The sequence below is a fragment of the Peromyscus leucopus genome, chromosome 12 (genome assembly GCF_004664715.2).
Source record: "Peromyscus leucopus breed LL Stock chromosome 12, UCI_PerLeu_2.1, whole genome shotgun sequence".
Taxonomy (NCBI): domain Eukaryota; kingdom Metazoa; phylum Chordata; class Mammalia; order Rodentia; family Cricetidae; genus Peromyscus; species Peromyscus leucopus.
The window spans coordinates 82,987,732-83,015,004 of NC_051073.1; positions in this window are offsets into that span (position 1 = coordinate 82,987,732).

Consider the following 27,273-nt stretch of genomic DNA (forward strand, 5'->3'; position numbering starts at 1 on the left):
TGCTTTTGTATACTGGTTTAATAAAATGCTGATTGGCCAGTAGCCAGGCAGGAACTATAGGTAGGATAAGCAGACAAGGAGAATTCTGGGAAGAGGAAGGCTGAGTCAGGAGATGCCAGTCCACTGTCCAGGGAGCAGCATGTAATGGCACACAGGTAAAGCCATGGGACACATTGTGACATATAGATTAACAGAAACGGGCTGAGTTTAAGTGTAAGAGCTAGTCAGTAGTTAGCCTGAGCTCATGGCCAAGCAGTTTTAACTAATATAAGCCTCTGTGTGTTCATTTGGGTCTGAGTGGCTGCAGGACCATGAGGATGTGGGAGCCAGGTGGGCATGGGAAACCTTTCAGCTATAATTATGTGAGTTGTGATGTAACCAAGTAAATTCCAGAAGGGGCATGGTAATATGCATTTTGTATAGCTAGTTTTATACATATACAAGTATAATGTCTAAATAAAATATACATGTCATTCAAACAGAAACATTCAAAGCACACAAGCCATCAGGCTGTAAGAAAGATAGCCCTTATCAGCTTTTATCATGAAAAGTATAAACTTTACCCTAAACTGAGCTTGATCATCTTTGTGACAACTTGGTTTGTTAAACATTACAGAGCTCCATGCTCTGGAGCAGAGTGAGGGTTAGTTGTCTTTTTGTGCCTTTCTTGCCTAGCTCTCCTGAGAGCTATGTCTAGTTTTGTTATTTGTTTTTTTTTTAATGTATGTTTTTACCATGAAAAAATTTCAAATATCCACCAGAGTGGAATGGCAAATGGATTTAATTATTTGATTTCCCCAACACACAACTTGAAAATTTTCAATTTGCCCATGTTTTGTGTATGTGCATTTCACATTCTAGAAATGTCTTCTCTTTTCCTGACTTGGCTATTATAAAGCATGTCCCAGACATCAGGGGATGTCAGCCTTTAGCTAAGAGGCAGAACACACCCTACATATGAAGAAAGCTATGTTTTGCTATCTTATTTACAAACTAATATGTAGATGGTCTTAGAGTAATGATGATTTGATTTGAATTATTTAATTATTTTAAAACATTTATGTATACCCGCTTGAATGTATGTATGTGCACCAACTGCATGCAGGAACTGTTGAGGTCAGAAGAAAGGGTTGGATCCCCTGGAACTGGAGTAATAGGCAGTTTTCAGTGACCATATAGGCACTGGGAACTAAACCCTGGTCCGCTGCAAGAGCAGCAAGTCATCTTACCAACTCTCTAGTTTTGACTTACATTTTAAAACTCATGGGAAATCAAAAGATATATAATGGAATTGGAATTTGGAGTTTTGCTCATTTTTCATACTAGCAACTATGGTATGATCTCTCTTATGATTTAGCATGCTAGGCAGTGAAAACAAGATTCAGCTCAGTCATTGATATGAGCATAGAGAAGGATGACTAGCACCTCACAGTGTGTTGTGTCACTAAGTTCTTTTTAGATTAGTTAGTCAAACTAATGGATTATCATTTGAGAGGCAGTCTTACTAGTGAGACTTACCTGACTCAACCTTCTGAGTGCTGGAATCATAGATATGTGACACAGTGCCCAGTTTAAGATATCTTTGATTCATGACATTTTCAATTTCTGTTTGGATTACAAGAATATGATTTCATGGCAAGTTGAACAGAATCTGAATATTTTCCAAAAATCTTATATTTTATAAGTATTAATATAAAAAATCACATACAAATTATAAATATAGAACTTTAGAGGATGCTTTAAAAATAGTGATTTTCCAAACACTCAAATTAGTGGAAATGTTTTTATATTTTTTTCCTGTGTAATTATATTGCTAAATCCAGTGTCATTAATAATGGTGTCTGTGGATGCATGACTTTTTAAAAGTTTTTTTTCAATATACAAGTAAATAATTTACAGCAAAAAAAAGCTATAGACTGAAATAAATCTATGCACTACTTGGAAACATCCATTGTTATTGTATACTTTTTTTTTCTTTTTTCCAATGAAGATTTTTATGCAGCTAAGTCAGACTTATCAGCACATATTTTTTGAAGATTAGATATTGTCCATTTTTCTCTTTAAAGGCAAAATATTGAGTAACTACAGTTTATAGATATTCAGAGATCAGCAACCCAATTGCCTAAAACACTAATTTGAGAGTAAACTCCTTAAGACCTAAATTTTTATTCTGAAATTTTATTGAAATTTTTCCATGACAAGTAATTTTTCCAATGAATACATTTTTACATTATTGCCAAAGGAAAAATAAATTTATTTTTTAGCAATCATAGCTCCATTTTATATGCTCTCGACTCCTTAATCAGAAGAATAACAGAACAAAGACATAGCAGTCTGATGACACCTTGCACTTCAGATGCAGGACCTGAAGAACCTAAGTTCATTCTAACTTGAAAGTCTCCTCTGTGAGAACTGGCTTTCATGGTTCTAAATCATACCATGCAAATTTCCAATGGAGGAAGTAACCAACAGACTTATATAGCTGCAAAGCCTATGAATCACAACCAAGAAAAAAAAAAAAAACCAGCATGGCACCATAATCCTAAGTGTGTAGTAGTGATATGCATAGGTTTGCAGTGATAATCAATAGCTCTCTAATTAGACTTAAGATCTACTCAACAAGGGAACCCTGACTCATATAGAAAATCTTGCCAACTACTAGGGGTCAGTAAAGTAATTGATATTAGTAGAGAACCTACAACTGCCATTTTCCTAAACCAGAATAATCTTTAACTATACTCTATACATTTGCCCTTATACCCATAGATAAGTGTGGTCTCATCAAGGAAACTACTTTTTTCAAAAAATGAAGAGCATTACAGAAAAACACAAGCCATCATCATGCAGACCTCTGGAGCCCAGTACCACCTGACAGATGGATCTACAATACAACTCCTGCAACAAAGGCCCAGAGATCATTGCAAAAAAGAGGGAAGGGAAGATTATAAGAACCAAAGGAACAAGGAGTTTGCTGTGAGATTGTGTTCATTCAAATATCAGAAGCTATACCCATGAAGTCTCACCAATACAGCTGCCTAAATATGACCTAAAGAAGGAAAACACCAAGCCTTGCTAACATGGAACAGAGAAAGTTCATGAGACCTCAACCTTAGACTAAAGTACTACAGGGAACTAAGGAATGAGAAGAATGGGAAAAAAGTCTTCCTTGTGGAAGAGCACACCAATTGGCTATCCAATACCAAGTGGATAACCCTGAAAACTTACACATACAAACATTACCTGAACTGAACAGGTTGTATTTATATATTTAGCAATATGTAATATTAAATAAGGTTGAGACAGTGTGATGGCTTAAAAGAAAAATGGCCCCCAAAGGGAGTGACACTATTAGGAGATGTGGCCTTATTGGAGGAAGAAATGTGTCACTGGATCTCAAAGGAGGTCTTTGAGATCTCATATATGATTAAGATACTTCCCAGCATCTCAAACCACTTCTTGTTGCCTGCAAGATGTAGAACTCTCACCTACCTGTATGCCTACATACCATCATGTCTCTCCATGATGATAATGGACTAAACCTCTGAAATGTAAGCAAGCTACTCTATTTAAATGATTTCCTTTATAAGAGTTGCTATGGTCATTAGTGTTTCTTCACAGCAAGAGAAACCCTAAAACTAAGACAGGCAGTGTTCAGTGTTAACACTTAAAACAACAGTAACATTGAAATTCTAGAAAAGAACTGTTTTATTAGAGAGAGGGAAGGAGAGAGGAAAAGGGAGAGAGAGAGAAGAGAAGAGAAGGGAAGGGAAGAAGAAAAGAGAGGAGAGGAGAGAGCAGGGAGGCTTACAAGACCTGTGAATCATTCATATTTATATTGTTTTAAGTTTGAAATCTAATTGGTTATTTTTGGTTAATGAATAATTGGGACTTTAATTTGGGATACATAATTATAAAATTGATGAATAAGTTCCTGGTCAGGAATTGGAGAATAATTTTCAGCTTCTGAGTGGAACTTTGGCCTCTGTTCTTTTTTCCTTCTGTGAGACATAGTGTAGTCTAGCAATTCAACTACCATGACATGTGATAAGGCCCTGCCACATAGCCTAAAATCCACTTGGTCTGCTTTCAACACACATTCACCACTGGTGAGGGACACCTTCCATATAGACTGCTTTATCTATTTTATAGTTTAGTTTTTAAGTGCAATATATTTGTTTTCTGACATTATACTGCAATTATATCAAGCTGCTTTTGCATGATTTATTTGATATAATCATAATCTAACAGCTCAGTATCACAGACAGTTTGGACTTACGTTATCATATAATTTACTGTGAAATCATACCTACACTAATATCATCTAAATAAAGCATTAAATGCCATGCCATTATGATTGGTGCCCACTATAAGTCTAATTGCTCTAATTATGGAAGCTGTTATTAATGAGATTATGAGTAACACCCTGTGCTGTTCAAAATTGTAATATGAATGGCCAGATGGTTTTGTAGATTTGGGTTTCTCACTATGTCTATTGATTATATGCCATGAGATTGGTTCTAACTGTTCCATTAGATACTGACATAAGAGTAGTACATATTGTACAATTCATTTAATTGATCACAGAGAGTCATTTGAAGCCTGCAGATAAAAACTGGGCAGCATCTTACAATCAGAAGATGTTCTGACAGGAAATCAGTTAATATTGCACAGTTTAGTATGAAACAAGCACTTACAGATTACTTTTGTCTTCATTTTTTCCCTTTTATTGAAAATAGATTCTTTTCTCATGTAATATATTCTCATTATAGTTTCTCTTCCCTCTACTCCCCCCAGTTGCTCCACCTTCTCTCCCTTCCAGATTCACATGCTTTCTGTCTCTCATTAGAAAAGAACAAGCTTCTAAGAGATTAACAACAAACATAAAAAAATAAAATATAAGATAAACAAAAAACATGACATTTAGGCTAGCAAGACAATCAGACAGAAGGAAAATTGACCTAAGAGCAGGAGCAAGAATGAGCAACTCACTTGTTCACATTTGTAGGAATCCCATAAAAATACTAAGCTGGCCGGGTGGTGGTGGTGCATGCCTTTAATCCCAGCACCTGGGAGGCAGAGGCAGGTGGATCTCTGTGAGTTCAAGGCCAGCCTGGTCTCCAAAGCGAGTTCCAGGAAAGGTGCAAAGCTACACAGAGAAACCCTTTCTTGAAAAACCAAAAATAAATAAATAAAAATAATAAATAAATAAATAAATAAATAAATAAATAAATAAATAAATAATAAAAATACTAAGCTGAAAGCTACAGGACCTGGAGCAGACCAATATAGGCCCTGTGCTTTTTGCTTCAGACTTTGAGAGTTCATTTGAGCTTTGCTCAGTTGACTTAGAGGGTCTTGTTCTCCTAGTGTCTTCCATCCTTTCTGGCTCTTATACGGTTTCTGTCTCTGCTTCCACAACATTCCCTGAGCTCTAAGGGAAGCTATTTGATGGAGATATCCCATTTAGAACTGTGTGTTCCAAGAACTCTCTCTCTAGGAATGTCTGTCTGTGGGTCTCTCCATCTGTTTCCATCTGCTGTAGGAGAAAGCTTCTCTGATGATGACTAAATAAGGCACTGATCTCTGAGTACTCCAGAATATCATTAGGAGTCATTTTATTGATACTTGCTCCCCCCATTTTTAGACCAGTAGTGTTTGGTATTACCCTAGGTCTCTGGGCTATCAAGTCTCTGGTTCTTGGTAATCCAAATAGTATTGGGTATGGGTTCTATCTTGTAGAGTGGGCCTTAAGTCAAATAAGATATTGGTTGGCTAGTCCCACAAGTTCTGTTGCCACCACTGCCCTGATATGTATTGCAGGGAAGAAAGATTGCAGGTCAAAAGTTTTGTGACTGGGTTAGTTTTTAATGACTCTCTTTTGGTAGCCTTTAGAGTATCTTCTCACATCAAAAACACTAGAATGTTCAGGTGGAGGCTTCAGATAAGCACCAGCTTGAGCTCTCCACATTATGAGTTGTGTGGGTGTTATCTTCAGTATTGGCATCCCAATTTCCTTTTGCAAACACTTTGGGTTCTTTAGGGCTTTGCATGAGACCCCATTGGCCAATAACTTAACTGAATGCAACATAGTCCTACTATTGGAAATCTTGTTTGTTGACAAGAGATAACCAGTTTGGACTTCAGATTCCCCCATTATTAAGAGACCTTATTAGGATTGACTTCATGTATTTTAGGAAGATTCCACTGCACTGAATTTCCAAATCATCCTTCAAATGTCCCTCAATTCTTGATTTCTATCTCTGCATTCCCACCCTCAACTTTATCTCCCTTCCCTCTCCCAACCTGTTCCTCCCATTCCTGTCCCACCCACACTAATACACCTATAAACATCTGTATTATTTCTTCTTCCCAGGGAGATCCATGTATACCACTAGTCCCTTCCTTCATGCCTAACCTCTTGGGATCTACAAATTGTAGGTTAGTTATCATTTATTTAACCCATAATATCAGGTATAAGTAAATACATACCATATTTATCTTTCTGAGTCTGGGTTACCTCACTCAGGATAATTCCTTTCTAGTTCCATACATTCGCCTGAAAATTTCATATGTCATTTTTTAACAGCTAATACTCCATTGTGTAAATATACCACATTTTCTTTATGCATTGTTCAGCTGAATTGCTGCTGGATCCTAATGGCTCCCTTGGGGGAAGGGGTGAGAAGTCACAGCATTAACAACACAGACACCAGGAGTCAGTTGAAAAAAAAACAGCAGACTCCTTTATTCAATTACAAGGAAGGTCTTATATACTCTCCTCCCAGTACCCAAGCTGTGTCCCAATCTGGTGGCATTGTGTGGCCATCCCTCATTGGCTGGGCACAATCAGGAACTCTGACAGTGTTCAGGAACTCTGACAGCACCTGTTGCTAGGCCCTCAGGCAGACTCTAAGATGGCTCATAAGGAACCATGTTATGTGCATGCCTTGACAACTGGTTTGAGCCGATTTCCTTGACCCTATGGGCCTGTCCTACTAAATATCTACCATTTTGTTTTTTATGTGGGTAATCAGCAGGAGTCAGAGTCCTTTGCTCCAGCCTTGTTGACCCCACTTCAGGGGGGCTCAGCAACTGGACTGTACATTTCTTAGGTTGGCTTGACTATCAGCCCTTAAAGAGTGTCCATCCCTGGTGGGTCACTCCAGATGGTGGGGGGGTGGGGTCAGGCAGTAGCCTTTTGATTTTCAGAAAGCCAGGCATGCATAACCTCCTGTGGAGGACTATGAGTTGAATGTCTAAGAGCCATTAACACCTGTAGAGTCACCTGAGTGGCTGCTGTTGTTGCCAGATGTGCTGTAAGAGACACTTAAAAAGGAGAAAGATTTAAAGCACCATCCCACCAATCAAACCATGAGTGAGACTCCAGGAGGGATCAAACAGCCCTTTTATATCATGCCAAACCTATTAAAAAATAGTCAAAATTGGAAAATTTCATGTGTTAGCTGTAATGAATAATATAGAAACTTAGCTGACCATGGGCCCCTTAATACATTTGGCTAGCTAATCTAAAGTTCCTCATCTCAAAAAACATCATACAAAATGAGGAAGAGTGAGGATCCACAAGTCCTCTACCTTAAGAGGGGCAATGAGAGCAAGAAAGGGGAGTATATACATTACCCATCCTGGGTTATTTCCTCCTTGGTAGAAGCAGGCTAATCCCTGGCCAGGTGCATTATCTCTTGCTGGGACCCACATTGGCATAGTGACACTCTGAGGAAAAACACAAGTATACCCTCTCCCAGGGGTTAGCAGGGGGGCTGACAGCTACCATTAGAGGGCATCTTTCCATATCATCAGGGGCAGGGGCATGTTCCTTGGCAGAGATGCTCAGTGCTTATAAGTTAGGCTGTGCCCCTTGTCATCAAAACTGAGAAATTTCATATGGAAAGGACATCTGTTAATGCCAGGTAAGTGTCTCTCCTAGCCTCTAGCAAAACAGTCCTTGTCAACAGCTCCTTAAGAGTTCTCTTAGTCCTCTCCACAATGGCTTGTCCTTGTAGACTGTAGAGGATGCCAGTGGTATGGGAAATCTTCCCAGACCCCAGAAAGTCATTGAATTTTTGAGAGGCACAGGCAGGGCCATTGTCAGTCTTAAGTGCCCAAGGTACCACCATAACTACCATGGATGACTTAAGGGCCTTGATAACATTGATGGCCTTTTCCCCAGAAAGGGCAAGGGTCTACACAAAGAAGGAGCACATACCCACTATCACATGAACATATCTAAGATTGCCAAAAGGAGCATAATGTGTAACTACCATTTGTCAAATGGCGTATGCTTGGGGCAGGGGTTGTGAAAGTGGCAAAATGAGATGGATTTTGAAAGGGGTACCTGAGGCGTTCTCACCTACCTTGGTCCAAGTCCCTATTTGGGATTAAAGTGGGGAAATTGAGTCAATTTCACTTAGAAAGTAGGCTAACAGCAAGCAGCTCTGGTCTCCAAAAGATTAGACCAAGGAATCCTGACCCCCAGAGTGGCCTCAAACTTGTGATCCTCCTGCCTCTACCTCCTTCAGTAAATCCTACCAATATGCATCACCACAACTGGCCCTGCACCCAAGCTAAAGGATAAAGCAGTCCTGAAGAGGAGATAACATCAGTGGCAATGCCAGAGAGGAGGGTGGACAATGGCCTGGCCCCAGACATAGCACCTGAGGAGGTGGATGAGTCCAAGGAGGAGAACTTAGTGGACATGAGTACCTACAGTAGACTCAGGGAAGACTCTGAGGCAGTGCCCTAGAGGAGGACTATGAAGAAGATGAGGAAGACAGAGAGTCCCCCCCCCCACTAGCCAGAGTCAGGGTGTGTGGAGATTCCCAGTCTCTCAGAGGAAGAGGACCTGGACCTGAGCCAGAAGATTTATTTCAGCCCCACACTGATCCAAATATTTAGCACCTACTCCGATGAGGACTATGATTGATGGAATGAGGATGTGGATCCTATGATGATTTTTGCAGAATATGAGCTAAAGAAGTGTATGGAGAAGTTAGAACTGTTTCCTGTGGAGCTGGAGAAGGACTCTGAGAGCCTGGGCATCAGCATCATTGGCATAGGGACTGGAGCCAGCACAGACCTGGGGAATCTGGGCATCTTTGTCAAGACCATGACCGGGAAGCGGGAGATCCCAGCTGGATTAAGAACACAGAGGAAGAACAAGGAATAGGAGACCATGGTGAATGAAGACCACATGAGAAAAGGAAGAAACAAAGTGCTAGAGAGGCCCACAGAAATCCACAAAGATACCCCCACAATAGACTGTTGGCAATGGTCGAGAGACAGCCTGAACTGACCTACTCTGGTGATGGGATGGCAAAACACCATAATAGTCATGCCAGAAACCCCATCCAAGGACTGAGGAAACTGGATGCAGAGATCCACGGCTAGGCCCCGGGTGGAGCTCCAAGAGTCTAATTAGTAAGAAAGACGAGGGTTTATATGAGTGAGAATTGTTGAAACCAAGGTTGGATAAAGCACAGGGACAAATAGCCAAACGAATGAAAACACATGAACTATGAACCAAAGGCTGAGGGGTCCCCAACTGGATCAAGCCCTCTGAATAGGTGAGACAGTCGATTGGCTTGATCTGTTTGGGAGGCATCCCGTTAGTGGGACCGGGTCCTTTGCTCATAGCATGAGTTGGCTGTTTGAAACCTGGAGCTTATGCAGGGACTCTAGGCTCAGTCGGGGAGTAGGGGACTGGACCTGCCTGGACTGAGTCTACCAGGTCCATCGCAGTCCTCAGGGGAGGCTTTGCCCTGGAGGAAGTGGGAATAGGGGTGGACTGGGGGGAAGGGGAGGGGAGCAGGAGGGGGGAGAACAAAGGAATCCATGGCTGATATGTAGAACTGAATGGTATTGTAAAATAAATAAATAAAAGGAAAAAACAAGAAATATAGAGCCAAATACAGGGGTAATAGCCATAGATATCAGAGAAACAGGAATAACCACCAGCTAACCTTAGCTCACCATGCTGCTGCTGTAGCTTCCCAAGCAAACAAGCTTCTTCCTGTCTAACCTGCACCTTTATTGCCTTGCTGTTCTGCCTTCTCATTGGCTCTTAGCCCAGCCACCTCACTTCCTCATCACTGCCTATCTGTACAGACGTCAGGTCTCTATGGTTGGTACTGGGATTAAAGACATGTGTTACTACGATTGGCTGTGCCCTTGAATGCACAGAGACTCTGCCTGCCATGAGATCTGATTACAGTCATGTGCTACCACTGCCTAACTTTTGTTTATGACTGGCTATGTCCTCTGATCTCCAGGCAAAGTTTATTTATTAACATACAAATAAAAATATCACCACATTTCCCCCCTTTTTCTAATAAAAATAAAAAATAATAAAAATTATAACTAATATAAGAAAAATTACATATAATAAGTACAATAACTATATGCAATATATACAAGTAATAAATACATCAACAATGTCTACTCCATTTGCACTTGACAAACTCAGAGAAAATATTCCATTATCTATCCTATTTGGTATGTCCAAAATGTACCTGATTCACTTTCTATCCTAACTTATATTACTAACAGATAACTATCTTATAATGTCTTTCAAATTTATACACTTTACACCTCTTTAGTGAGTTTCTTTTCTGAAATTCTTTTTTATTAATTTTATTTTATTTTACAATATAATTTAATTCTACATATCAGTCATGGATTCCCTTGTTCTCCCCCCTCTGCCCCCTTTCCTTTCCCCCAGCCCACTCCCCATTCTCATCTCCTCCAGGGGAAAGACTCCCACAAGGACTGAGATCAACCTGGTAGACTCAGTCCAGGCAGGTCCAGTCCCCTCCTCCCAGGCTAAGCCAAGCATCCCTGCATAAGCACCAGGTTTCAAACAGCCAACTTATGCACTGAGCACAGGACCTGGATGCAGAGATCCACATCTATGCTCCAGGTGGAGCTCCAAGAGTCTAATTAGTGAGAAAGAGGAGGGTTTATATGAGCGAGAATTGTTGAGACCTAGGTTGGCTAAAGCACAGGGACAAATAGCCAAATGAATGGAAACACATGAACTATGAACCAAAGGCTGAGGGGCCCCCAACTGGATCAGGCCCTCTGAATAGGTGAGACAGTTGATTGGCTTGATCTGTTTGGGAGGCATCCAGGCAGTGGGACCAGGTCCTGTGCTCTTTTCTAAGTGGGACATATCTTTTCTGAGTGCTCTTTTCTGAGAGTGGGACATATCTGCTCCTGTTTATTTCAAAGAGAAAGATGGGCACTAAAGACACTCCATATGGAGTTTATCTTCTTCTTGGCAAAAATAGCCATATGGGAAAGAAACTGTTCTTGCCTGGACTTATTGACAAAATGTTTTATCAGTTGGACCTGCAGGACCCATAGAAAGGTAATAGCTGAACTTTGCAAGGTGAGATGGTCCTTCATCTTCCTGCTTTGCAGAGGAGACTACCAGACATTCTACAGGACATAGAAAAGAAAATAACTGAGAGACTAGGTTTATGGACTGAATATGGATGCCCCAACATTACAGAAAATCTTTGGGAAACTGTCCAGGCAGACAGCTATCTCTGTCATTTCCAGAATTTTGGAAGTTGCTTAAAATACATTTGCTGTTTACTTAGGTAATATTATATTCTTCTGGGGGTTTTGATGTAGTTGAAGACTAGATAGTTGTAATTGTCCTTAGTTATGCTAATGATAAGTTAGATATGAAACCTTAGACTAACAAATTTAGGATATATAGAATATTTTCTTTGAATTTGCCAAATATAAATAGACTAGATATTGTAACTGTAATTCTTGCTTGATAACTATTTCATTATACATAATTTTACTATGTTAAAATTGAACCCTTTTTTGGTTAGACAGAAAAGAGGAGGTGCTGTGGGATATTATGTATGCTGTCAATGTGTTGTTCTGATTGGTTGATAAATAAATGCTGATTGTCCAGTATCCAGGAAGGAAGTCTAGGTGGGATAAACAGGCAAGGAGAATTCTGGAAAGAAGTCTGAGTCAGGAGATATCAGACTGCCGTTCAGGGAGCAGCACATAATGGCACACAGGTGAAGCCTGTGGCTGAAGTGACAACAAATAGATTAACAGAAATGGGCTGAGTTTAAGTGTAAGAACTAGTCTGTGGTAGGCCTGAGTTAATGGCCAAGCAGTTTTAATTAATATAAACTTCTGAGTGATTATTTTGTAAGTGGGTCACGGAACTGAGGGGGCATAGTGGGACCCAGAAAAAAACTTCCAGCTACTAGGGGGATGCAAGTGGAAGAGATTTGTCCTGACTGCCAGCAGGCCAGGATACAGAAAAGTTCTGACTACAGCTACCAGTTTTCTTCCTTGAAATCTGCCAAGGAGTAGACAGCTGTCCTTAAGTAATTTGCTGCTCCCCTCTCTGCTCCACCTCCATGGTGGGCAGCTACACCTCTACTGCAGTATCTGCCAGCCTCAGGAGGTAGCTACTCTCCTGTGGTACTAGACACCATGCAACCCTTACAGCCTATATCACTGTCTGTCTATAAGCCCATAGAAGCCTTCCCAGTTAATTTGGACAGCTAAAACACAAAGTTTTCCAATTAAGTCAGACAAAGGCAGAGTTTACAACTTTTGACTCTTTATTTTTTAATAGGTTTGGCATGATATAAAAAGAGAATCCCACCTGGATTCTCACTCATGGTTTGATTGGTGGGATGGTGCTTTAAATCTTTCTCCTTTTTAAGTGTCCCTTACAGCACATCTGGCAACAACAGCAGCCACTCAGGTGACTCTACAGGTGTTAATGGCTCTTAGACATTTAACTCATAGTCTTCCACAGGAGGTTATGCATGCCTGGCTTTCTGAAATTCAAAAGGCTACTGCCTGACCCCCACCATCTGGAGTGACTCCCCAGGGATGGACACTTTTCAAGGGCTGATAGTCAATGAAGAGTAAGAGCTTGTATGGCAAACCAACCTAAGAAATGTACAGTCCAGTTGCTGAGCCCCCCTGAGGTGGGGTCAACAAGGCTGGAGCAAAGGACTCCGACTCCTGCTGATTACCCACATAAAAAAATAAAATGATGGATATTTAGTAGGATAGGCCCATATGGTCAAGGAAATCGGCTCAAACCAGTTGTCAAGGCATGCACATAACATGGTTTCTTATGAGCCATCTTAGAGTCTGCCTGAGGGCCTAGCAACAGGTGCTGTCAGAGTTCCTGATTGTGCCCAGCCAATGAGGGATGGCCACACAATGCCACCAGATTGGGACACAGTTTGAGTGCTGGGAGGAGAGTATATAAGGTCTTCCCAGTTATTGAATAAAGGAGTCTGCTATTTTCCTTTAACTGGCTCCCAGTGTCTGTGTTGTTGATGCTGTGACTTCTCACTCCCTCCCCTGAGGAAGCTATTAGGATCCAGCCACACTGAGTTGCACCCAGTTTATTTCAAGTTTCTGGATATTATTAATAGAGCAGCAGTTAACATTGTTAAGCAAGTATTCTTGTGATAGGATAAAGTGCCATTTGAGTATACGCCCAAGAGTGGGATAGCTGGATATTGAGGTTGATTCATTCCCATTTTTCTTAGAAGTCATCATATTGATTTCCATAGTGTCTGTACAAGTTTGCACTCCCACCAGCAATGGGTAGGTGTTACCATTATTTTGCATCATCACCAGCATGAGCTGGTGTAATTGATTTTAGCCATCTGACAGGTGGATGAAGGAATCTCAAAGTTAGTTTGATTAGCATTTTTCTGATGGCTAAGGAAGGATGATTTACATTTTTTTTAAGTCAGTTGTTCTCAACTTTCCTAATGCTGCAACTTTTAAATACAGTTCCTTATGTTGTGGTGACCCCCAACCACAAAATTATTCCATTTCTACTTTATAAGTGTTATTTTGCTAGTGTAATGGATAGTAATGTAAATATCTGATATGCTGGATATATGTGACTCCTAAAGGGTTTGCAATTCACAGGCTGAGAACCACTGTTTTAAGTGTTTTGCAGCCATTTGAGTTTTCTCTGTTGAGAATTTTGTGTTTCGAACTCTACCACATTTTTAAAATGGATTATTTGTTTTTTTGATATCGAGTTTCTGCAGTTTTTTATATAAGTGAAATATTAGTCCTCTGTCAGATGTGGAATTGGTAAAAAAAAAATTTTTGTACTCTTTAGGCTACCACTTTGAATGACAGTGTCCCTTGCATTATAGAAATTATTCAGTTTTGTAAGGACCTATTTATTAATTGTTGATCTTAGTACCTGTATAATCAGTGTTCTGTTGAGAAAGTCTTCTTCTGTGTCAATGAGTTCAAGGCTGCTCCTCATTTTCTCTTCTATAAGGTTCATTGTATGTGATTTTATGTGGAGGTCTTTGATCCATTTGGAGTTGAATTTTGTGCAAAGTGATAGATACAGATTTATTTGGACTCTTCTACATACAGCTATCCATTTTGAGCAGCACCAATTGTTGAAGGGGCTATCCTTTTTTCCATTGTGTATCTGCCTTCTTAATCAAAAATTAGGTGTACAAAGGTATGTGGTCTTATGTCTCAGTCTTCAATTCGATACATTGTTGACTGTGTCTGTTTTTTGTGCCCATATTCTGATGTTTTTATTATTATAGCTCTGCAATTTGAAATTGGAAAATGTGAGACCTCCCAGCAGTTCTTTTATTATTCAGGATTGCAATAATTATCCTGTTTTTTTTTTTTCCCATATGAAACTGAGAATTGTCCTTGCAAGGTCTGGAAAGAATTGTCTTGGAATTTTGATGGGGATTGAATTGAATTTGTAGACTGCTTTTTGTAGGATGGCCATTTTTACTATGTTAATCTTATGAATCCATGAGCTTGGGAGATATTTCTGTCCTCTGATATCTTCCTCAGATTCTTACTTCAAAGTTTTGATGTTTTTAGCATACAAATCATTCACTTGCTTGATTAGAGTTACCCCCATTTTTTTTATTATTTGTGGCTATTGTGAAAGGGGGTGTTTCCTTGATTTCTTTCTGAGTCTGTTTGTCATTTGTATATGAATGCTCATGATTCTTGTGAGTTAATTTTGTATCCAGCTACTTTTCTCAAAGGCTTTATCAGCTATAGAAGTTCTCTGATGAAATTTTAGAGTCATTTATATATGCATCATATAATTTGCAAATAAAGATACTTTAACTTCATATTTTCCAATTTGTTCTCCTTTGATCTCCTTCAGTTATCTTATTACTCTAGCTAAGACTTCAAGTATTATATGGAATGGATATATAGAGAATGGACAACCTTCTCTTGTCTCTAATTTTAGTGAATTGTTTTGAGTTTACCTCAATTTAAGCTGATGTTGCTTATAGGATTGCTATAAACTGCTTTTACTATGTTTAGGTATATCCCTCTATCCCTAATCTCTCCAGGAGTTTTTTCATGAAGGAGTAGTAGATTTTGTCAAGGGACTTTTCTCTGTCTAAAGAGGTCATCATGTGTTTCTTCTTTCAGTTTGTTTGATCATGCTAAATGAGTTTTTTATGTGTTCTTGTATTTGAGTTGCAAGCATTTTATTGAGTATTTTGGTATCTATGTTCACAAGAGAAATTGGTAATTCTCTTTCTTTGTTAGGTCTATATGTTGTTTGAATTATGGTTAATTATGGCCTCAAAATGAATTGGGGAATGTTTCTTTTGTTTCTATTTTGTGAAATAATTTACGGAGTATTGGCATTAACTCTATTTGAAAATCTGATAGAATTTTGTGCTAAAACAGTCTGGCCATGAGCTTATGTTAATTGGGAGACTTTTAATAACTGCTTATATTTCACAGGGCATTACAGTTCTATTTAAATTGTTTATCTGATCTTAATATGGCTTTGGCAAGTGGTATGTATGAAAAAATTATCTTTTAGATTTTTCAATTTGGTGGAGTACAGCTTTCTAAAGTATGTCCTTATGCTTCTCTGGATTTTCTCAGCTGTTTTTATGTCTCCTTTTCATTGTTATATTTTTAATTTAGATATTCTGTCTCTGCCTTTTAGTTACTTTGGATAAAGCCTTGTTGTTCCTATTGATTTTTTCAAAAAAACAACAACAACAATATCAACTTTGTTTTATTGATTCTTTATATTGTTCTTTTTGATTCTATTCAATTCAATTCTAATTCTAATTCTATTTCTATTCTATTCTATTCTATTCTATTCTATTCTATTCTATTCTATTCTATTCTATTCTATCCTGTTCTATTCTGACCTCAGTTCTGAGTTTGACTATTTGATTATTTACCATCAATTACTCTTGGGGGTGATTACTTCTTTATGTTCTTTAAGTTTTAGGTGTGCTGTTAAGTTGGTACTATGAGATTTCTTCAGCTTTGGTTTTGTTTTATATATATACACTTAGTGCTATGAACTTATCTCTTAAAACCACTTTCATTGTGTTCCATAGTTTGGGTATGCTGTGTATTCATTTTCATTGAATTCTAGAATTCAGTAGAGACTTGGTCAGTTACCATAAGTTTGTGAGGTTTCTGGTTTTTGCTTTGTTTTTTATATCCACCTTTAATCTGTGGTGTTCTGATAGGATGCAGGGTGTTATTTCAATTTTCTTGTATCAGTTGAGACTTCCTTTGAGTCTGAGGTCAGTTTTCGAGACAGTTCTATAAGGTACAGAAAAAAAGATATATTCTTTTATGTTTGGGTGAAATGTTCTTACAGATTTTTTTAATGAGAACAAAAATGTCCTCAATTTAGTTATTACTATATAAGATTAAGATTGGAAATTTCTCACGTGAAATCTTTTAAAAGATATGGTTTTACTTATTCAACCAACATCTGTGTTTTGCTTAATGTGTGCTCTGAATTGTGGAGAGAGCCTGGGAAAGCCTGTTTAGTGTGGGTGGGCTTGTGGAAATGATGTGAAACCATATGACTATGTACTCCACATGCTTATACAAACACTGTAATGTCCTGTTTTCATCCTAGACAAGGAAAAATCAAGTACTCCTTCAAATGGTGGTGGCCTAGCAAAACATGGAGGAGAACTAGAGGTGACTGGTTAGGGAAAAGGAAAATTCAGAGATCATCACCTGTGAGCAAAGCCACAGAGGAGAGAATCAGTCTCAGATCACAGGAAGGCAGAGTGTGCAAACCAAAAGCAGTTTAACTGCTAGGTTAGATATTCTAGATTCCTGTCTTTGCACTTGGGAGCTAGTTAAAAGCATAAAAAAGACTTTAAGGGCTTATTTAAAATCAAAATTGTCTTCTGCTTAAGTGTTACTCAAATTTTCATGAGAGTTAAAAGTGTCCCTTGGGAGCCCCTGACTCTGTTATTCATTTCAAGTGATCTTTAACATTTTTTTCTTATTTTGTTAGACAAGTATTAGACCAGTGGTGCCCAGTATTCTCTGGGAGGTGGACATCAGTATATTTGAGGGCAATTCTGTGTGGAGGAAGGGGATGGGAGGAAGAAGATCTCTCTCTCTCTCTCTCTCTCTCTCTCTCTCTCTCTCTCTCTCTCTCTCTCTCATTAACATGTTCCTACTGTTATACCCATGATTTGGCTGATATTCCTCCTTAAGACATAGAGCAGTGTGTTTCAATTCTTTAACCACATACTTCCATTCTGTGACACCAACAACATCAATTACAACTTTCCACATGGTTCCATAGATTCCTGAAACCCTGCTGGATTTTTTTCTGTCATGGACAGTCAAGATCCTTCCTTTTGGTAGTGTAATGAATGTGAAGTATTATTGCAATCTACAGAATGATAGTATTCAATCTATTTGTCCAGTTAAAAGTGGAAAACAGATTAGAGCTGGTTTAGACAGGTACACTGGATCTTATGGCCTAGCCTAGTGGAAGGCAATACAAATGCAGGTCCCAAGGTCCCAGATGTTGGCCTACATAGATGGGCAGAGGGCTTATGCTAGAGCCACTTTGCTCTGCTTCTTCCCATGATGCTTCCTTCCTTTAGTCTTAGTCTGTGCTTGGTAGCTCTGTGAAATGAAAACAGTAACAGCTATATCCTACAGGGTTTGATTGAAGATAAACTAGTTACCTTTTCCATTAGTAAGTTCATTTTTCTTCATTGTGATGTAAACATCCAGTGCACAATTGATAACTGAATATTTATTTACTTAGATAAAAAATGGGAATAGTAATGGAGGAGAATTGTGCTAATGGTGCATTTTTTTGCTTATGGCACATGCTACCAATACAAACCACATACAGACAATACACATGTAGCACATATACTCACATGCCACACATTTAGGGCACACATGGCCTGTATAACACACATACACCAAACTTATACACACCACATCCATGCACCATAAAAATGTGCCTCCACATACATGCCAAATATAGTATTCACATGCATCATGCATATAGATATAACAAAAATATATTATGCATACACACACACATACACACTACATCATATGTGAACCATACTTCTGTATACAGCATGGACATGTGTAGGTACCCCATGTACCACACATGCACCATACATAAACATACATCATACTTGTGTCACAAACATATATACATATATATTATATATTATATATCACACATATTTATACTCCTCCATACCAGACACATGTGCCACATTCACATATATATATATCACATAGTACAGGTACCATACATCAACCTGCAACCATGTGTGTTTTGAGATGAAGATATACTCTATCTCATCCTGTTCTTGTTACACATTCTTCTGTGTAGTCTTCCTAAGTGAGTTCTTGACATCACAGCAAGGATTCACCATTAGCTGCTCTCTAAACAAAGTCTGGAAGCAAAGTCCTATGAAATGTTTTTGCAAGGACAATTTGAAGAGTTCAAATGGTTCACTCAAAAAAAATATTTGGCTCAGTAAATTGAGCCGAACCTGTGTGGAGTGTCCTATTGGGCCACATACACTGATGTAGAATTTCCTGAGAATAGTCCCTAATTAGGATGCTGGGGTCAGGGAAGCACACTACTCAGACACAGTCAGCTCTGAAAAGTAGAGCTTCCAATGATGCTGGGGAAGGTAGGATGAGTGGCCTTGCTGAAGTAGGCTGGCAGAAGTCAAGAGAAATCTTTTGACACAACTTTTTAAGTCATGTTAAATGGAAGCCTTTGGCCATATTTGTTAATGCAAAATGTAAGACTGAGGAGATCTGTATATTATGTGTATAGTTAAGAGTCTTGCTACTTTGGTTGTATTGAGAGAGCTTACCTGTCACAATTTGGCACACTTTGAAGAGCCAAGTCCCCATAACTCTGGTATATTTTCACATAGATCTAAAGCCTACCTTGAACACTGAAATCCTAGTAATTTTCATGGTGGTTTCTTTAAGTGAATTTGAATATCTGTTGTGATATTGTGTTCCCTAAAATATTGTACAGCCTAATAAACTTACCTGGGGTCAGAGAACAGAACAGCCACTAGATATAGAGGCCAGAAAATGATGGCACACAAACACACCTTTAATCCCAGGCAGAGATCTGTCTGGATCTCTGTGAGTTCAAAGCCACACTGGAAACAGCCAGGCATTGTGCCACATGCTTTTAATCCCAGGAAGTGATGGCAGGAAGCAGAAAGGTATTTAAGTAGTGAAAACCAGGAACTAGGTCTGTTAAGCTTTTAGGCTTTTGAACAGCAGTTCAGCTGAGATCCATTTGGATGAGGACACAGAGGCTTCCAGTCTGACAAAACAGGATCAGCTGAGGAACTGGTGAGGTAAGGAAGCTGTGGCTTGCTCTGTTTCTGTGATCTTTCAACATTCACCCAAATACCTGGCTTCAGGTTTGATTTTAGTAATAAGACTCTTTAAGATTCATGCTACATATATCCTCTGTTAAAACATATGAACAATTTGATGTGTAAATACTACCTCTGAGATCATCTGATTAGATTCACTCTGTCTGTAGGTAGATTTCATAAGTGGAGGGGGAAAGCAGTGCTAATGTTTGTTTCTTGAAAGATAGTGGCCTTGAACCTTAATGTCTACCACTCCTGTCCTCAAAAAATCCAACTCCTTGAAATGATTTCAGTGAGTTTGAAGGGGAAATTAAAAATCCCCTGGGAGAATACTGCAAAGCCAGGATTTAAGCCTCTACTTCTTTCTTTTTCCTTACAATGTGCTTTCTCCAACTCACTCTGGGCAAAATCCCCTTTCATCAGGCTGGCTATAGGATAAATTCAAAGTGAGTAACAGAAATGACAACTTATCTATATTTCTACATGGAAATGTGGTTTCTCCAGATGTTTCTAATGTTCCAAAGTCTCAGCTCTGAGCAAGGCCATTAGTCAAAGGGGCTGTGCTCAGGGATGGTGCTTCTGTTTTACACACACACACACACACACGTGAATGCACACATAAATCAGTGACATAGCTTAAATATGAATACAAAAGGAGGATCTAAAGTGAAACTTTCCTTCTTGGACATGGCGACTGGTTAGACATAGATGCCAGGCCACTGCTTTGTTTATAGACTAGCTAGCTAGCAATGTGAGATACTTTATTCAAACCAGAGCATGGAGGGTGGGTGAATCATTCCCAAGACTGATTTCCAAAACCACAATCAATCAGAACATCAACCCAAAAGAGACATCAAGAGAACACCACGCCAAACCACAGGAAAACCTTATATGTGTTGATGATCTAGAGATCGAGGGCACAGGAGATGACAAGATACAATGCTTCTACACATGCTATATGGCTTAGATACAACAATTCTGTGATTTAACTTTCCCATAGGGAAGGGATAGAAGCCAGAGTCAAAATATGAGGCTTTTAGAAGAGTGTTATAATAGTGTAGGTTATTGACCTACACCAGACATTTATGAATAATCACCTATAGTATTTCTTTTTTATAAATCACATTTATCATTTCTTTGGTGTAGCTGAAGTTTTCCTGTGTCCACCCGGCTCCTTCAGCCACTCAGACCCAAGTAAACACACAGAGACTTATATTTCTTATCAACTATATGGCCATGGCAGGCTTCTTGCTATCTAGTTCTCAGATCTTAAATTAACCCATTTCTATTAATCTGTAAGATTCCATGTGGCTTGTGGCTTACTGGTACTTTCACATCTTGCTTTCACATCAGCTATGTCTGGCTGGTGACTCCTGACCCAGCCTTCCTGTTCCCAGAATTCTCTTCTCTCCTTGTCCCATCTATACTACCTGCCTGGCTACTGGCCAATCAACATTTTATTTATTAACCAAACAGAGCCACACATTCACAGCATACAGAGTGATGTCCACAGCACTTCCCCTTTTCTTATTTTTCAAAAAAGGTTTTTAACTTTAACATAGTAAAATTACATATAACAAAACAATTATCAAGCAAAAATTATAGTTATAATATCTAGTCTATTTGTATTTACATTTACAAAATTAGAGAAGATATTCTATCTATCCTATATTTTTTATTTCAAAATATTTTTTATTCATTTTATATACAAAACACAGATCTCCCTCTCATCCTTCCTCTCACACCTCCACTTGCCCCCAACTCAACCCCCATCCCCTCCTGCAAAAGGGTGTCTTTCCATGCGGGGGGACAGCAAAGCCTGGTACATTCAGTTGAGGCAGAGCCAAGCCCCTCCCCCTGTATCAGAGTGAGCAAGGTATCAGACCATAGGTAATGGGAACCAGAGAGCCAACTCATGCATTAGGGATAGATCCTGATCTCACTGCCAGGAGCCCACAAAACATACCAAGCTACACAACTGCCTATCACATGCAGAGGGCCTCTTCCAGTCCCACAGCTGTCAGTCTAAAGTTCAAAAGTTCTCACGAACTTGGTTCAGTTGTCTCTGTAGATTTCCCCATCATGATCTTGACCCCTCTTGCTCATATAATCTCTCTTCCCTCTCTTTGACTGGATTCCCAGAGCTCATACTGGTGCTTGGTTGTGGATCTCTGCATCTGCTTCCATCAGTTACCAGATAAAGGCTCTATGATGACAGGGTATTCACCAATCTGAATTCCAAGGTAGGCCTATTCAGGCACCTTCTCCACTATTGTTAGTAGTCTAATCTGGGGTTGTCCTTGTGGATTCCTGGGAATTTCCCCAGCACTAGGTTTCTCCCTTACCCCATAATGTCTCCCTCTATCAAGATATCTCTTTTATTGCTCTCCCACTCCATCACTCCCCAGCTTGACCATCATATTCCATCATGTTATCATCCCTCATCCTCTCCCCTATTTCTTCCCATCCCCAGTTTACTCATGGAGATCTCATCTCATCCATGCATCTCCCTTAGGGTCCTCCTTATTTCCTAGCTTCTTTGAAGCTGTGGTTTGTAGTCTAATTATCCTTTGCTTTATATCTAGTATCCACTTATGAGTGAGTACATACCATGTTCATCTTTCTGAGTCTAGGTTACCTCACTCAGGATGATATTTTCTAGTTTCATCCATGTGCCTGCAGTTTTCGTTATGTCATTGTTTTTTACAGCTGAGTAATACTCCATTGTGTATATGTACCACACATTCAGTATCTATTTGTCAGTTGAGGGGCATCTAGGTTGTTTCTAGGTTTTGGCTATTATGAATAATGCTGCTATGAACATATTTGAGCAAGTGTACTTGTAATTTGATTCAGCATCCCTTGGGTATATCTCAAGAGTGGTATTCTTGGGTTTTGAGAAAAATTGATTCCCATTTTTCTGAGAAGTCGCTGTACTCATTTCCAAAGTGGCTGTACAAGTTTGCACTCCCACCAATGCTCCACACATCCTCTCCAACATAAGCTGTCATAAGTATTTTTGATCTTAGCCATTCTGACTGGTGTAAGATGGTTTCTCAGTATCATTTTGATTTGCATTTACCTGATGACTAAGGATGTTGAGCAATTACTTAAATATCTTTCAGCCATTTGAGATTCTTCTGTTTAGATTTTTCTATTTAGATCCATAGCCCATTTTTAAATTGGATTGTTTGGTATTCTGCTGTCTAATTTCTTGAGTTCTTTATATATTTTGGAGATCAGCCCTCTGTCAGATGTGGGGTTGGTAGAGATCTTTTTCTATTCTGTAGGCTGTTGTTTTGTCTTATTTACTATGTCTTTGGCCTTGCAGAAGCTTCTCGGTAACAGGAGATCCCATTTATTAATTGTTGCTCTCAGTGTCTATGTTACTGGTGTTATATTTTGGAAGTGTTCTCCTGTGCCAATGCCTTCTAGGCTACTTTCTACTTTTTCCTCTATGAGGTTTAGTTTAGCTGTAAATATGCTGAGGTCTGATCCATTTGGATTTAAGTTTTGTGCATGGCAATAGATATGGAGCTATTTGCAATCTTCTATATGTTATGCCAGCACCATTTGTTGAAGATGCTTTCTGTTTTCCATGGTACAGTTTTGGCTTCTTTGTCAAAAATCAGGTGTTCATAGGTGTGTGGATTACTGTCAGAATTCAATTCAATTTATTTGGTCCAGATGTCAGTTTTTATTCTAATACCAAGCTGTTTTTATTACTATAGCTCTACAGTAGAGCTTGAAGTCAGGGATGGTGATGCCTCCAGAAGTTGATTTATTGTAAAGGATTGTTTTTCCTAGGATTTTGTTTTACCATATGAAGTTGAGTATTTTTTTTTTTTAGGACTGTGAATAATTGTGTTGGGATTTTGATGGGGATTGCATTGAATCTGTAGATTGCTTTTGGCAAGATTACCATTTTTATTATGTTGGTTCTACATATCCATAAGCATGGAAGATTTTTCCATTTTTTTGATATCTTATTTAATTCCTTTCTTCAAGGACTTAAAGTTCTTGTCATACAGGTCTTTCAATTGTTTGGTTAGAGTTACCCCTAAGGTAATTTTATGTTATTTATGGCTATTGTAAAGGGTGATGTTTCTGATTTCTTTCTTGGCCCATCTATCATTTGTATATAGGAGAGCTACTAATTTTTTCTTACTGAATTTTATATCATGCCACATTACTGAAAGTGTTTTCCAGTTGTAATAGTTCCCTCATAGAATTTTTGGAGTCACTTACGTAGACTGTTATATAATCTGCAAATAGCAAAAGTTTTACTTCTTTCTTTCCAGTTTGTATCCTCTTAATCTCCTTTTCTTCTCTTACTACTGTAGCTAGAACTTCATGCACTACGTTGAATAGCTATGGGGAGAGTGGATAGTCCTGTCTTGTTTCTGATTTTAGTGGAATTGCTTTGAGTTTCTTTCCATTTAATTTGATATTGGCTGTTGGCTTGCTGTAAATTGCTTTTATTATGTTTAAATATGTTCCTTGTATTCCTGATCTCTCCAAGACCTTTATCATAAAGGGCTGTTGGATTTTGTCAAAGGCTTTTTCAGCATCTAATCAGATGGACATGTGAGGGTTTTTTTTCTTTGAATTTGTTTATATGTTGGATTACATTGGCATATTTTTGTATTTTGAAGCATCCCTGCATCAAATAGGATGAAGCCTACTTGATCATGGTGAATGATTTATTTTTTTGATGTGTTCTTGGATTAGGTTTGCCAGTATTTTATTGAGTGTTTTTGCATCATTGTTCATGAGGGAGATTGGTCTGTAATTCACTTTCTTTGTTGCATCTTTGTGTGGTTTGGATATCATGGTAACTGTAGCCTCATAGAAAGAGGTTGGCAATGTTGTTTCTGTTTCTATTGTGGGAAACAATTTGAGGAGTGTTGGTACTAGCTCTTCTTTCCAATTCTGGTAGAGTTCTGCACTCACACCATCTGAACCTGGACTCTTTTTGGTTGGGAGACTTTTGATGACTGCTTCAAATTCCATACGAATTACAAATCTATTTAAATTATTTATCTGGTTTTGATTTAAATTTGGTATCTGTTACCTATCCAGAAAATTGTCCATTTCTTTTAGATTTTCCGATTTTGTGGAGTACAGGTTTTTGAAGTATGACCTGATGATTCTCTGGATTTCTTCATTGTCTGTTATTATGTCTCTCTTTTTGTTTCTGTTTTGTTAATTTGGATATTCTTTCCGCCTTCTGGTTAGTTTGGATAATGGTTTGTCTATCTTATTGATTTTCTCAAAGAATCAACTCTTGTTTCATTTTTTCTTTATACTGTTCTCTTTGTTTCTATTTTATAGTTTTCAGCCCTCAATTTGATATTTCCTGGCATCTACTATTCCTGGGTGAGTTTTTCTTGTTGTTGTTATACAGCTTTCAGGTGTGCTGTTAAGTTGCTAGTGAGCAATTTCTTCAACTTCTTTATGTAGGCATTTAGAGCTATGAACTTCCCTCTTATTGCTGCTTTCATAGTGTCCCATAAGTTTGGGTATGTTGTACATTCATTTTCATTGAATTCTAGGAAGTCTTTAATTTCTTTTTTTTTTCTTCCTTGACCCAGTGTTGATTCAGTTGAGCATTATTCGATTTCCAAGAGTTTGTAGGTTTTCTCTTTAAAAAAAAAAAAAAAAAAAAAAAACCTACAAAAGCCTGTGTTGTTGTTGAATTCTGACTATAAGCCATGGTGATCTAATAAAATACAGGAGCTTATTTCAATTTGTCTGTATCTGTTGAGATTTGCTATGTCATCGAGTATGTGGTCAATTTTAAAGAAGGTTCCATGAGGTACTGAGAAGAAGGAATATTCTTTTGTGTTTGGGTGGAATGTTCTATAGATGTATACTAAGTCCATTTGAGTTATAATATCTGTTAGTTTCCTTATTTCTCTGTTAAGTTCCCATCTGGCAACCTTTCCATTGGTGAGAGTGGGGTGTTGAAGTCTCCCACTATTAATGTGTGGGGTTTGATGAGTGATTTAAGCTTTAGTAATGTTTCTTTTATATATGTGGGTGTCCTTGTATTCATGGCATAAGTGTTCAAAATTGAGATTTCATCTTGATGGATTTTTCTTGTGTTGAATATGTTATGTCCTTCTTGTTCTCTTTTGATTAATTTTAGTTTGAAGTCTATCTTACTAGATATTAGGATAGCTTCATCAGCTTGCTTCTTAAGTCCCTTTGATTGGAAAGACTTTTCCCAGCCCTTTACTCTGAGGTGTCTGTCTTTGAAGTTGAGGTGTGTTTCTTATATGCTGCAGAACAATGGATCCTATTTTAGCCTGTGTCGTTTTGTAGGCAAATTAACTCCATTGACATTAAGGAATACTGATGACCAATGATTGTTAATTCCTATTATTTTTTGGTAGTATTGTTGTATGTTTTTCTTCTTTGGGATTTATTGGTGTGACATTATTTATTGTCTGTGTTTTCATGGGTGCTTCTAACTTCCTCAGGTTGGATTTTTCCTTCTACTGTTTTCTGTATGGCTGGATTTGTGAATAGGTATTGCTTAAACCTGGTTTTATCATGGAATGTCTTATTTACTCTGTCTATGTGGATTGAGAGTTTTGCTGGGTATAATAGTCTGGGATGGTCTCCTTGGTCTTTTAGTGTCTGCATAATGTCTGCCCAGTATCTTCTGGCTTTCAGAATCTCCATTGAGAAGTCAGGTGTTTTTCTGATGGGTCAGCCTTTATATGTTACTTGGCCTTTTTCTTTTGCAGATCTTAATATTTTTTTTCTTTATTCTGTATGTTTAGTGGTTTCATTATTATGTGGTAAGGGGACATTTTTGGGGGGTCCAGTCTATTTGGTGTTCTGTAAGCTTCTTGTGTTGGTATTTCCTTCTTTAGGTTGGGAAAGTTTTCTTCTATGATTTTGTTGAATATATTCTCTGTGCCTTTGAGCTGGTGTTCTTCTCCTTCTTCTATCCCTATTATTCTTAGGTTTGGTCTTTTCATGGTGTCCTAGACTTACTGGACATTTTGTGTTATGACTTTGTTGATTTTAATATTTTCTTTGAGCAACTTTTTCCTCCATCATATCTTCAATGCTAGAGATTCTTTCTTCCATTCTGTTGATTATGCTTGTATCTGTAGTTCCTATTCATTTACTCAGATATTCCATTTCCAGCATCCCTCTGGTTTGTGTTTTCTTTTTTGTTTCTATTTCAGTTTTTCAAGTTTTGAACTGTTTCCTTTACCTGCTTGATTGCTTTTTCTTGGTTTTCTTGACTTTTTTTAAGGGATTTTTTTTCTAATTTTTTGTTTGTCTTTCCCTCAATTTCTTTAAGGGAATTTTTCATTTCCTCTTTAAGGGCCTCTATCATCATCATAAAATGATTTTTAAGTTTGTTTTCCTCATTAAGAAGTTCAGTTCTTGTTGTAACAGAACCATTAGGTTATGGTGGTGCCACATTGCTCTTTATGTTGTTGAATGTATTCTTGCACTAGCATCTATTCATCTCTTCCTCCAATTGGTACAAATGGTATCTGTGTCTTGGAGCCACTCTTGGTCCAATTGG